Below are 12,887 nucleotides of genomic sequence, written 5' to 3'. Positions count from 1 at the left end.
CCCTCGGTTTTGTCATCCTTCCCCCTGCCCTGCCCACACACACACATAACAACCGGTCTTCCCCAGAACAACGCTCCCGATAAGCTTTGTGCAGAGAGCTGAACCAGCTACGCTGCCAAGTTCCCTCCCTTCCTCTCCTCGGATCCCCTCTTTCCTGGCTGAGGTGGACGGGCGTAGTTTTGTTGAAATTCCACATTACCCACCTAAAACGAACACCCCCATTTTTTTTGGGGGGGGGGGTCCTGAAATTACAACAGTCCTAAAACTAGTTCAGTCTTCTGGATTGTGTGGCTTCAAATGTCTGTGCCGAGGACAATTCATAAAATGGCAAGAAAGAGGTGGGCCTCTTGAATGAGCTCAACCGGCTTGTGTCGTGCCACTGGAATAGAGTGAGTACCTCCTTTAAAAATGTGTTCTGTTCAAACTCGATAGGCATAGATCAAATAAACTCTAATCATAGGTTGGAGCGTTAAAATGAAACCGATGTGACAACTGCATTCAAGCCCATTTCCATGTCTTGTTCTTCTGCGTTAACCGGGTGGGCCCGGGTCCTGTTCAGGAGGGTGCAATGTTACAGAAAGTCCAGATAGAAATGTATCGTACGGATATGCTCGCGTGCGATGTAGAACAGGAAATCCGCTCTATACGTTCCGTTTGGTTCTGCAACGTTCGGGACGTTTCACCTCACTAAAAAGACCCCCCCCACCACCCCCGCGCTGGCTGTCGGACAAAACCGTAACACCGCCGTCAGTCAGAGTCTCATGACATGCCAAAGGCCATGACAGGCCCATTCTAAGAGGTCACACAGAGAGGGGGGAAAAAAATTAAAAATAGATGACGGGCCGATCAACTGGAACAACCGCATTCCTCAAACACCATGGGAATGGTGGATTGGGGAACGGAGGGAAGGAAAAGCGAGAAAGGAAGGAACTCCTCTCAGCCTTCACGGGTCAGCACCTCGCACCAGTTACACACTCCGTTTAATCGGAATGTGGCGCTCGACAATAGAAACCCGTTGCCTGATTCGACTGAATCATATGGCCGCCATCTGCATTCCTGAAGTGTCACACTAACTAAATCAACACTGCCATCTGAAAGGGTGGAGCGCGCTTGTGCAGCGCATGAACAAAAATAGCTTTGAATCATTGAACCAGCAATGACTAACACTGAGAAGTCGGATGCTATGTTATCCCCCTTCCTACACCGTCCACCCCCCCTTTTCCTCCGTGAGCTGGTATAGTCCTGACCTCAATGACAGCTCTTGGGGATGGATGAAACCACGTATGCAGAACGGGGGGGGGGGTTGTCAAATGTCACCAAGCACAACTGGAGCCATCATGACTAATGTGGGGGCCCATTTAACCAAGCCTCTCCCCTCCTTCCCATAGCAGCTAAACCTGCCTTGGAGAGCAGCGAGGGAAGGGTCCCGCTGCCAATAAACTATCCACCATCCCCCCACCTTAGAGGAATCTGTCTAACCTTTGACCCCCCCCCACTCACTCACTCTCAGCCCTCTCTTCAGTCCTCCTCCTCTCCGCCCATTCCCGCATTGTCTCGCCAGCAATAACTATTCCCAGAGTTCTGGTCCCAGGCCCTGCCTACTAACTCAACTCCCCAAGGGGTTGAGGAGGGACTAATAAAAAGCCCTCTCCCAGCCGCAGAGTGGAGTGGTATCCCCCGCTGGTTTAGCGTTTAGGCTACACGGCTGGCACAGGTCTGCTAAAGGAATTAGCATAGGCAATGTTCTGCACAACATGGCTGGAGTGGCTTTTCACTTAACAAGCTAAGGTAAAAGAGAAGGGCAGGAGGGAGGGATGAAGGAAATGTGGGGTGGGGGGAGTAGAGCATGGTGCTTGCAATGCCAGGGTTGTGGGTTTGATTCCCACAGGGGACCAGTACGAAAAAGTATAAGTCTCTCTGGATAAGAGCATCTGCTAAATTACCCAAATGTAAAATGTTGAAAGGAGAACAACAAGACAGAAGCTTCCAAAACTCCTGAGAACTTTGGCTAATGTAACATTGGCATCAGCTGGTTAAAGTGTTTCCCAATCCGTTCCTCATGGACCCAGAGCCACTGCATACATTTACTATATTTTAGCTGTAGTACACCTGAGATTCAACTACTGGGATTGATGATTCATTTAGCAAATGCTGATTCATTTAGCAAATGAATCAGCTGTGCTAGAACAGAACAAATATGTGCAACAGGTGTGGATCTCCTTCCAACAGGATGGAGGCATGTCACCGGCCAGCTAACCTTTGGAAACGTTTGCGTCACTTTGCATTAGGGAGAGGCAAGCGCTAGCAAATTAGCGGTAGCCTTGAGGGGTAAAAAGGTAACATATCTGTGGTCGACATGCTATGCTACGGTACGACGCACATGATAAGATGGCGCCGACAGAGAGGGCTGCTTTGCTTCTAGTTCTTAGGAAACTTTGCTTGTTAGATATTACTTGTTAGATATTGCGGCACTGTCGGAACTAGAAGCACTAGCATTTCGCTACACTCGCAGTAACATGCTAAGCACCTGTATGTGACAAATAACATTTGATTTGAGTCGAGTGGCGGGCTCATATCTGTCTCTTTAACGCTTTCACACACAGACAAAAGAGAGCGTTGACAAAGGGGGCTAGATAGAAGGGGAGGGCTTGTGATGTTGTAGGCCGACGTGTTTTAGTCTAGAGAGCATGTGTCAACATCAGTCCTGCAGGAAGCCCCCCCCCCCAGGGTGTGTACATTTTAATTTCCGTCTCACACTAACACGTCTGATTCAACACTCAATGGGCTTCATGACAAGTTGAATCTGTTGGAGCGGAGTTAGAACAAAACAAAAAAGTGCAGGTCCCTTGGCGTGACTGGAGCTGAGAAACACTTCTCTGGAGTAGAGTTGGGGTGGGGGAGGGCACTTCTTACCACATAGCTCCTTTTACCACTCAACCTCTGACCGCGCTTCAGTTTCACGGCGTGCTCTTATCTAAAAGCTTATCTGCAGCTCGCTCCGCGGAGCCGTCGGTGCCTGGAATTCCAGCTATCCCTCAGGCCGAGACAGAAACAACAGAGAGATTAAGAGCAAAAAGTCACTGGGAGTTTAGCTCTGGAAGTGAGAGTCTGGAACGTGAACTAGTGATTCCCAACTACACCAATGGAAATTAAAACAAAAAAAATGGAGTCTTCAACTGGCCAAAGCGAGAATCTAGCCTACTTCCACACCCTTGAATGAATTTAGCTAACCGTCAACACAGCTAGTTGGTATCAACTAGGCTATTTCTCTGACGTGACTGCCCACTTCATTTCACCACACACACACAGGCCAAACTAGCCTGAAGCAGTCCACTTCCAAGCACTCAGGGGAAAACAGGCAGTAAACAAAATGAATAAATGAACACTTACCTACATCTGGTAAACACACAGGTGTTGACTTCAGAGTGGGTGGCGTGCATGTGTGTGTATGCATGTGTGCCAGGTACACACACTCCACACACACACACACACACACACACACACCCTGAGGGCAAAGCGGCGCTGTTGACCTCCTTTAAATGAGCCTTTCTTCGCCTAACAGGGAGGGGTGAGCGCTGGTCTCCCATTTATGTCGCCACACCACACCTGATTTATAGTATCGCTGGCGGCCATGCTTTCCCTGGGCAAGTGGCTCTCTTAAAGGGCCGGCAGCGCATTCTATTATTCTTATTTACAGGCAGGCAAATTAATTATTTAAATTCCCCTCGGTAAACAGAACAGATATGATGAGAGGGACAGTGCCAAGGCAGATACTGCATTGCAGGGAGAGGAGAGGATAGGAGCAATAGAGACAGAAGGCGAAGAAACAAACAATTATGATGTGAGCCCACCACACAATTAACACGAATCACAACAATAAAAAGCCTGTGTGCTTATTGTCAACTATTCCTAGTTAAATCTTCCCCACAACGGAGAGAGGGTAAGCTTATATTAAACCTAGGAATGGACACACACACAAAGGCCTTTTTAGCTAAGTATGTTGCCTATACGTGCACAGTGCACACCTATAGATGCACACACACAAATTGTGTGCTGCACCAACAAAAAGACACATATTTTGCTTTGCTCAGTGTGCCGCTTCCTCTCCCACTGTGGTTTTCATTAAACAAGCCTGAAGAGGCTGACAGACTCCACTGAGCAGTACAAACAACCACTAGGCTCCCGCATCCTTTAGAAAATACCATTGTCAACACTAACAGTATTCTACCAACAATATTCCATTTTCATGAAGGCCCACGTGCACAGTTTTGGAAATCCAGGAATTTATTTTGCATTGATTAAAAATGAATTACCTGAATTAAACTTGAACGTCACCAACAACCATGCTACGCGAAACCCTGGGTCTTGTTCATTAAGCACCAATTGGAATGAAATGGGAGGGGGGGAGGGGTTCTACCTGGACCTGTCCAATAAGAAAGCTCAGTTCTGTTTTCGGTTTCAAAACAAGTGTACCGCAGTTGGGCGACTGCTTGACATCTGGACAGTGGCATTGACCAGTGACTTCCTGATTGATACACTTCCTGGACGGCTCCATTGACTGTCCCCTCAGCGGAGGACGAAGGGAAACGTTTGTCGTTCGGCGCTTGGTGGACCAATAGGTGCCTGGGTCAGCCATCCCCTTGGATTATTTCCCAGTAAACGCCCCCCATTGCATCAAACTGTCAATTGAAATCAATAACTGTCAACAGAAGCCAAACTCTTTTCTCTAGGCAGGGAGGGCAATACACCGTAGCTGCAATGGTGGGTGAAACACTGGTCTTGGTCAGCTGGTTATCCATCCTGGGGTTTGTTCAAGAAGATGCGACGTTACAGAACGTTCCGATAGAAATGCATTGTGTGGTATAACGGATACAATGACGTGGTCTGGTGCACTGGCACCATGACTGCACACTGCCGATTAAATTCAAGGTCATTCCCATCGAACAGTTAGTCACTCAGTCTGTCAGTATGCCTGACAGGCCTTGGGAGGTTTTGTATTGGACAGAGTTCTATTTCTATATTAGTCGTGTAAAAAGGCTTATTTCTCACGTGTGTCAGGGCCCTCAGACAAGCTGGCCTCTTTGGTGCTTTTTAATATCACTGCTGCACCCTAGCCCAGGGGCAGCAGGGAACCCCAGAGAGAGTCACAATGTTCAAAAAGAGAGGGAAGGAGATGGAAAGATGGAGGGAACGAAGGAAGGTTATAACGTTGAGAGACAGAGAGAGAGTAACTACAGGGGGACAGGCCAGGGAGGGAAGCAAAAGGAGAAAGAGGTGGGGAGGAACAGAGAGAGGAGGAAGAGAAAGGGAAAAAGCGAGGGGGGGAAAATATGAGAGGAAGAAACAAAAATGACAACCCATCTCCACTGGTACGTATATGGAAAGAAGATATTCCATTACACTCCATTGAGAAAGCCCTCAATCATCTTCAAGGGGAAATTAAACCACTCGCATGGCATCCCGCTGCCTCCCTCTGACAAACTCACATTGGTAAGAGGTCTCCTTTTACACTCGCACTAAACGCTTCCTCCTTGAGAGAGCCAAGAGTGAGCCAAAGCAGGCAGCCTGGGCTGGCATGCCAGGAATATCGCAGATACCATGGCGGATTGGACCGGAACAGCGGTGGATGTGTCCTAATGAGCCGAAACCAACAATTAACAGAAGTCAGAACAGAGCGAGGGGAAGCGGAGATTCCGAAATGTGGGAATGGTGCCAGGGTGTCGGAACTCGGGAATGGCTCCGATGATGGAAGCAGGGGCACTCCTCAGCGGGAGAAAACACACGCAGCCCTGACAGGAGGAAAGAAAATGAGAGAGGGAGAAGAAAGAAGGAGTGACAGCGGAAGAGAGAGGAGGGAAAGCGACAGTGGGAGAATGAGAGGCGAGAGAAAGAAACAGCAGGAGAGAGAGAGAGCGAGAGAATACCTCAGGATGAGGTTGTCACACCGATTTAAAATGTTTGCCAGTCAAGGGGGCTGTTAATGTGGCGGTCTTCTGCCAAGTCCACTCACACACACAGGAGATGCACACAAACGTAAGACTCACACACACTACGCACATACACCGGAGGGAGGTACTGACTATCGAGTCACTTCATAAAGCCCGTTAGCCCTACAGAATCAAGTTAGACAGTAGGTCAACAGTAGGTTCTTCCTCATTCCTCAATTGGGGCGGCAATTAACCTAGTGGTTAGAGCGTTGGACTAGTAACTGGAAGGTTGCAAGATCGAATCCCCCGAGCTGACAAGGTGAAAATCTGTCGTTCTGCCCCTGAACAAGGCAGTTAACCCACTGTTCCTAGGCCGTCATTGAAAATAAGAATTTGTTCTTAACCGACTTGCCTAGTTAAAAAAAAGGTAAAAATAAATATTCCTTCCAGTTGATATCAACACTTGATCAGGATAGTAGGAGAGCTACAAAATAATTTGACGTCATTACCGGTCTATGGAGAGTAGATTCGTATCATACGATGCGGATTGCTTGTAGTTTTCCGGCAGAGTTATTTGCAACGCCATACTGGAAACGCAAAAGTTTAACGACAAAACGTGAGAACCCACACTTAATCCATTGATGACAGAGCATGGAGTCACAATACAACAACACACAGAGACGTCCATATGGGCTACTGTTTTCTGTAATTGCTAAGAAGAAAGAAAGAAACCAATGTCTGGTAAGGTTTTTATCAAACAAAACTTCAGGTTCAATTCACCTCAGAAGATTGTCTATCATCTTGGCATTAATCACAGTCAGATTAATCCCATACGTTTGTTAGAAAACAAAATGTCCTCGCTAGCTCGAAAAAACCCCAGAAAAGTATATTTTTAACTTACTTTACCGGTTGTCAGTGAGCATGGTCCTTTTGCAGGTAGGAATGCAAAACAATATAGCCACAGAAAAGTACAGTTAAATCAACTTTTCAAAGAGCCGGTAGTGCATTCAGATTTCTATCAACTGAACCATGCACGGAAGAATGTAAATAAGTGCACCAGCTCTGCAAGGATGCATATTCATCCTGTGTGCATGATTCAGGTGATATAAATCACCTGGTGATATAAATCATGGTTCAATTGATAGAAATCTGAATGCACTACCGGCTCTTTGAAAAGTTTATTTAAATCCTACTTTCCTGTGGATATATGGTCTCGCATTCATACCTGCAAAACCGCACGGACAACCGTAAAGTAGGCCTAAGTATAAATATAACTGCCTTCAACATTCTGGCTTGTATTTATTTTATTTAACTGGGCAAGTCAGTCATCTACTTGTAGAGGTGGCGAGAGGAAACTTTCCCAATCCAAATGCTCATTTATGCTGGAGTCTCCAGGCTAGACATGCAGGTGAGTTTGAGGGCTGGTGATGAAGGATGGGCGAGGAAATTGGATTGAAAAGCACCAGCGTGCGAACCTCATTCAGCTACATTGTTGCCACTGGTCGCGCACTGATGCATCGTATCTACTTTGAATACAACTCTACAGAATTTAAACATTGCAGCCGCAATGATCTATGTAGACTAGGGCTACAACCCAATATCCCAGTGGATTCAGACACTTTAGGAGCAGCTAGAAGACCAACCGGTCTGTTATTCAGTGATTTACGAGCAGAAGCAAAGGCCAATCCGATGACTTAGGGACAGTCATATTCAACTAGTACCTCCTACTAAACAAACATTAGTCACGCTTGAGATCCTTCAACATTTACATGTGAATGGGTAGTCGTAGCCTTTAACCACCAAGCCAATGTCTGTTGCCTAAATTGTAAACTGAGGGCAAAGGCCAACGGGCAAGACAAATCAGCCTACAACATATTTAAATAATACATTCAAATTCGGTCAGGCTTTTTAATTGGTGAATGCTATATGTTGAGGAGGAGGGTGGGTCATGTGTAATTTGCGCACCAGAATTATACTGAAAAAAACTATTAAAGAAAAATCAAATAGTATTTGAGTGCATATTCAATAGACGACAGCCAATGCGTAGACCAACACACCCACCGACAACCCTCAACCTTCTATTACCAGTCAATGGGGAATTACAATTGCTGTTGAATAACAAAGCCTACAAATTGCCACTCATTCCTTAGCAGATTAACGCTCTTTTAACACACCATGGAACACCATTTCTAATTATTTTAGAGCCAATAGGGGAATCGATTTATTTATTTTTTACAAAGCTGCACTAGGTCCCTTGAGATATGCTACATTCCCTTCTGTCCGTTTAATAGCGTAGAACTACCAAGAAATAGCCCTATTAAATAACCCCAATATGTGAGAGCATGCAACGAATTTCAATGTAAAGCCATGTATGAGCCACACATGCCACCCTCCCCAGTGTCCCCACTCCACTCACCGCCCAAGACAATTTTCCAGGCGACAGTGTCTGTCAGTGAATGGCTATAATTATATAGTCTATGGAGGCATTCCTTCTCAAAAAAGCTATGCAACGGCATTCCCTTTGCAATGAGGTAACCAATAGTTTGCTTTTCCATTCACCGTTGAACTATAGGTCCTTGCCCATGTTTTTTTTTCGAATAGAAAAACAATATTGACATAAGGATGTTAGGATAGGATGTAGCCTATAATAAAAACCCTGCGTGAACAGCAATAAAATAGGCTAGAGTACAATAGGTCTTGAGATGTAAGCTTGAATTCGGCTTCTGTTCAGTTAATTCAAGTAGTCTATCTGCTTGTAGAACAGCGAAGGGATACATCCACACACTGAACCCACACAACCCTGGCCAACGCTCCAATATCCGCAGTTTTCCACGGTGACTTCGGTGTTGATTAACTCTTGAACTGATTGAATTACATAGAAAAACAGTTGGACAAGCATTCCAAGACTGTTTGTGATGAAGTTCAAATCACAGGTAGGTAAATAAATGGGTTGCGCTTAGGTAACAACAACAAAAAAAGGACTGGTTGCTTGCCTCATACGAGGTCTATGTTTTGAAATCACAAGCTCCATAAACTCCTCAGACGCTACGCAGAGGTCCTCCTACCAGAAAGGAGACAAAAAAAAACATCCGATACCAAACTCGCAACATGGGGAGCGAAAACACCCAAATGTTTCAAACCAAAATAAACCGTTTATCTCGTTCAAAGAACGCACCAAACTCCTCTGGGTACTTACAAATTCAAGTGATCATTGGGTTAGATATCCTAGCCGATGTGGTTAAAATCCAAAACTTGAGGACATTTCCACTCTTGTCACGGTGTACTAGCGTGCTCACCACTGCGGCTCCCCTTCGTGTGAATGAAGAGGAATGCAGATCGAGGCTTCAAGAGAGAAAAGCCTGCCTCGATGTGTCTGGCAATGTGAGCGAGCGGGGCGAGAGCGAGGGCTGCCTCAATACCTTGTATATTCCACAGAGGGCGTCGATGAGAAGAGTGATCAATTGTACCGCAGATAATGGAACGTAAATCACAGGAAATAGATGCGGTGGTGGTGGCAGCTGCAGAGACGTACTTGGGTGTGCGAGATTTTACTGGAGAAGAGTTACAAGGTGTGTTAAACGATAGTGTCCCGTGAGGACTGCCGGCCTGGTGAGGGATCAGGTAGGGCAAACTAGTGGAATAGTGGTGAGGTTTTGAAGGGTGTCGGATTAGTTGGTAGGGCAATTTTTCTTCCAGGTTCCTCGTCCTTTTTCCCCTCCTGTTTTTCACAAAGTATAATGAATTCACATTCCAGAACAGTGGGCAGACACAGCCCTCGGAGTAGGTGGTAGCATGCACCTCTAAGGAATGTTTGAGACAGCCATAGTACCATAGAAAAAGAAGAAGTAAGATGGTGGCCACAGCTTGAAATTGGCAAAACAACCTCACTTTCTGGCCTTTAATCATGTTCCATAAGAAGATAACTTAATTTTCCCTGAGTTGAGGAATGAATAAAAGGTTAGGCAATATGAGTTACAAATTATCAGTCTATATTTGTCTTCGTCAACAAGAGGGCTATTGCTTCAGTTCAGGATAGGTTAGGCTTGGTTGATCACAGACAAACAGAGTTTGTTACAGACCTGTCTATAGATAAGGTTATTTTTTGACAGTAGAAGTGACTTTGAAACCTGACATTTTTATATTTATAAACAGTCTCACGGAACATCATCTTACAAAGTGTGTATTGGGCACAGTTTCATGTGTCCTTCGAGCAAGGAAGCTTTTGGGATAAACAAGTTATTCTAATGAGCAGCTCACATTACAGATTGCACTCTTGAGAGGAGCTAGCCAGGTCTGGCACTCACCATACCACCTTTCTGTCTGTGTGTGTGTGTGTGTGTGTGTGTGTGTGTGTGTGTGTGTGTGTGTGTGTGTGTGTGTGTGTGTGTGTGTGTAAGGGTCCTCACGGCACTCAACCGCAGGCTGAGGTTTGTGCAGTGGTTCCCCCAACACTAATATCAAGAGACAGAACATGGAACACAGTTTCCCACAGACGATGTAAAACATTTTTTTCACAACGGACCATATTTTCAACTTCAACAGCAAGACCTCTATTCTCCTGGACCAGGAAATGAATTGAAATAGACTGTCTCTTCAATGGTCCCTTCTGATTCAATTGGATTATTTGAATTCCAATGTGCAAATCAATGGCATGAGTTAGTTGTTCATTTCAAAGAATTCTCAAACATGTTTTAAAATGCGCATTGTCTCTTTTGAAGTGGTAGAGGATGTCAGCTGTCGTGATTTGTTGAGGTGGTCAACAAAGGATACGACTTGGGCAGAAAGCAGAGAGAATATTTAAGTGTCACTTTTTGTTTGTTGTTGTTTTGCTTTGTATTGAGTCATACACTATTAATGCACTTGTGCTTGGGAACAGAACAAAAGAACAAACAGTTACATTGGATACACACAGTGCAAATACAGTATGTACTGACTGATCTGCTAGTGGCAGGAGTCTCCGCTATCCTACATGCACCCTGCTCACACACACACACACACACACACACACACACACACACACACACACACACACACACACACACACACACACACACACACATACAAGCACGCACACACACAGATTAGCAATCTTATACAAACACACACTATACACATATCGCACACACTTGAATAAACACACTCAAATGCTGTACATATACAGTACATGCACTCAAGCGCACCTTGCGAAAACACTAGCATTCACAAACACTAAGCACACAGGCTACACAAGACATGTGCTCTGACATGCATTTATGCATGTTCACACTTGCTGCAGATCTCCATCGTAATCAGATCAATCGATCTTGCCAAGGGGGAGACTTCAGTGGATCCAAAATCCTCAAATACAACGCCCGATAACAAACATGCCAACCGACCTATGCCAATAAAACAGACAATGTTAACACCGTACCATGAACCCCATTAAAACTAGACTGCACGGGACACCTGTTACCTGAGCTGACATGTCATGGTCAGACTAAGCAGGTAATAACGATGCAATTAGCTTATTGTTACAGTGAGGGAAAAAAGTATTTGATCCCCTGCTGATTTTATATGTTTGCCCACTGACAAAGAAATGATCAGTCTATCATTTTAATGGTAGATTTATTTGAACAGTGAGAGACAGAATAACAACAAAAAAATCCAGAAAAAGGCATGTCAAAAATATTATATAATGATTTGAATTTTAATGAGGGAAATAAATATTTGACCCCTCTGCAAAACATGACTTAGTACTTGGAGGCAAAACCCTTGTTGGCAATCACAGAGGTCAGACGTTTCTTGTAGTTGGCCACCAGGTTTGCACACATCTCAGGAGGGATTTTGTCCCACTCCTCTTTGCAGATCTTCTCCAAGTCATTATGGATTCGAGGCTGACGTTTGGCAACACAAACCTTCAGCTCCCTCCACAGATGTTCTATGGGATTAAGGTCTGGAGACTGGCTAGGCCACTCCAGGACCTTAATGTGCTTCTTTTTGAGCCACTCCTTTGTTGCCTTGGCCGTGTGTTTTGGGTCATTGTCATGCTGGAATACCCATCCACGACCCATTTCAATGCCCTGGCTGAGGGAAGGAGGTTCTCACCCAAGATTTGACGGTACATGGCCCCGCCCATCGTCCATTTGATGCGGTGAAGTTGTCCTGTCCCCTTAGCAGAAAAACACCCCCAAAGCATGTTTCCACCTCCATGTTTGACGGTGGGGATGGTGTTCTTGGGGTCATAGGCAGCATTCCTCCTCCTCCAAACATGGCGAGTTGAGTTGATGCCAAAGAGCTCCATTTTGGTCTCATCTGACCACAACACTTTCACCCAGTTGTCCTCTGAATAATTCAGATGTTCATTGGCAAACTTCAGACGGGCATGTATATGTGCTTTCTTGAGCAGGGGGACCTTCCGGGCGCTGCAGGATTTCAGTCCATCACGGCGTAGTGTGATACCAATTGTTTTCTTGGTGACTATGGTCCCAGCTGCCTTGAGATCATTGACAAGATCCTCCCGTGTAGTTCTGGGCTGATTCCTCACCATTCTCATGATCATTGTAACTCCACGAGGTGAGATCTTGCATGGAGCCCCAGGCCGAGGGAGATTGACAGTTCTTTTGTGTTTCTTCCATTTGCGAATAATCGCACCAACTGTTGTCACCTTCTCACCAAGCTGCTTGGCGATGGTCTTGTAGCCCATTTCAGCCTTGTGTAGGTCTACAATCTTGTCCCTGACATCTTTGGAGAGCTCTTTGGTCTTGGCCATGGTGGAGAGTTTGGAATCTGATTGATTGATTGCTTCTGTGGACAGGTGTCTTTTATACAGGTAACAAACTGAGATTAGGAGCACTCCCTTTAAGAGTGTGCTCCTAATCTCAGCTTGTTACCTGTATGAAAGACACCTGGGAGCCAGAAATCTTTCTGATTGAGAGGGGGTCAAATACTTATTTCCCTCATTAAAATGCCAATCAATTTATA

The 12,887-nt window shown here is 45.4% G+C and overlaps 1 protein-coding gene across 4 annotated transcripts in view; it reads right to left on the bottom strand.

Moving 5' to 3' along the window:
• Nucleotides 1-9,316, bottom strand: part of LOC106565213 (plexin-A1) — a 259,984-nt gene extending 250,668 nt beyond the window's left edge. For 2 of the 4 annotated variants that reach the window (XM_014132076.2, XM_014132080.2), the window contains exon 1: nt 9,124-9,316. The gene's annotated coding sequence lies outside the window, so the exon portion shown is untranslated. Of the gene's footprint in view, nt 1-3,390; nt 3,614-9,123 lie in introns of those variants that run through there. The other 2 variants (XM_014132077.2, XM_014132078.2) reach the window with 2 other exon arrangements.
• Between the last annotated feature and the right edge of the window lie 3,571 nt (nt 9,317-12,887).

Source organism: Salmo salar, chromosome ssa12, assembly GCF_905237065.1.
Source record: "Salmo salar chromosome ssa12, Ssal_v3.1, whole genome shotgun sequence".
Classification (NCBI taxonomy): Eukaryota; Metazoa; Chordata; class Actinopteri; order Salmoniformes; family Salmonidae; genus Salmo; species Salmo salar.
Note: the sequence above shows the minus strand (reverse complement) of the source record. Positions and strands in the feature narration are given on the sequence as shown.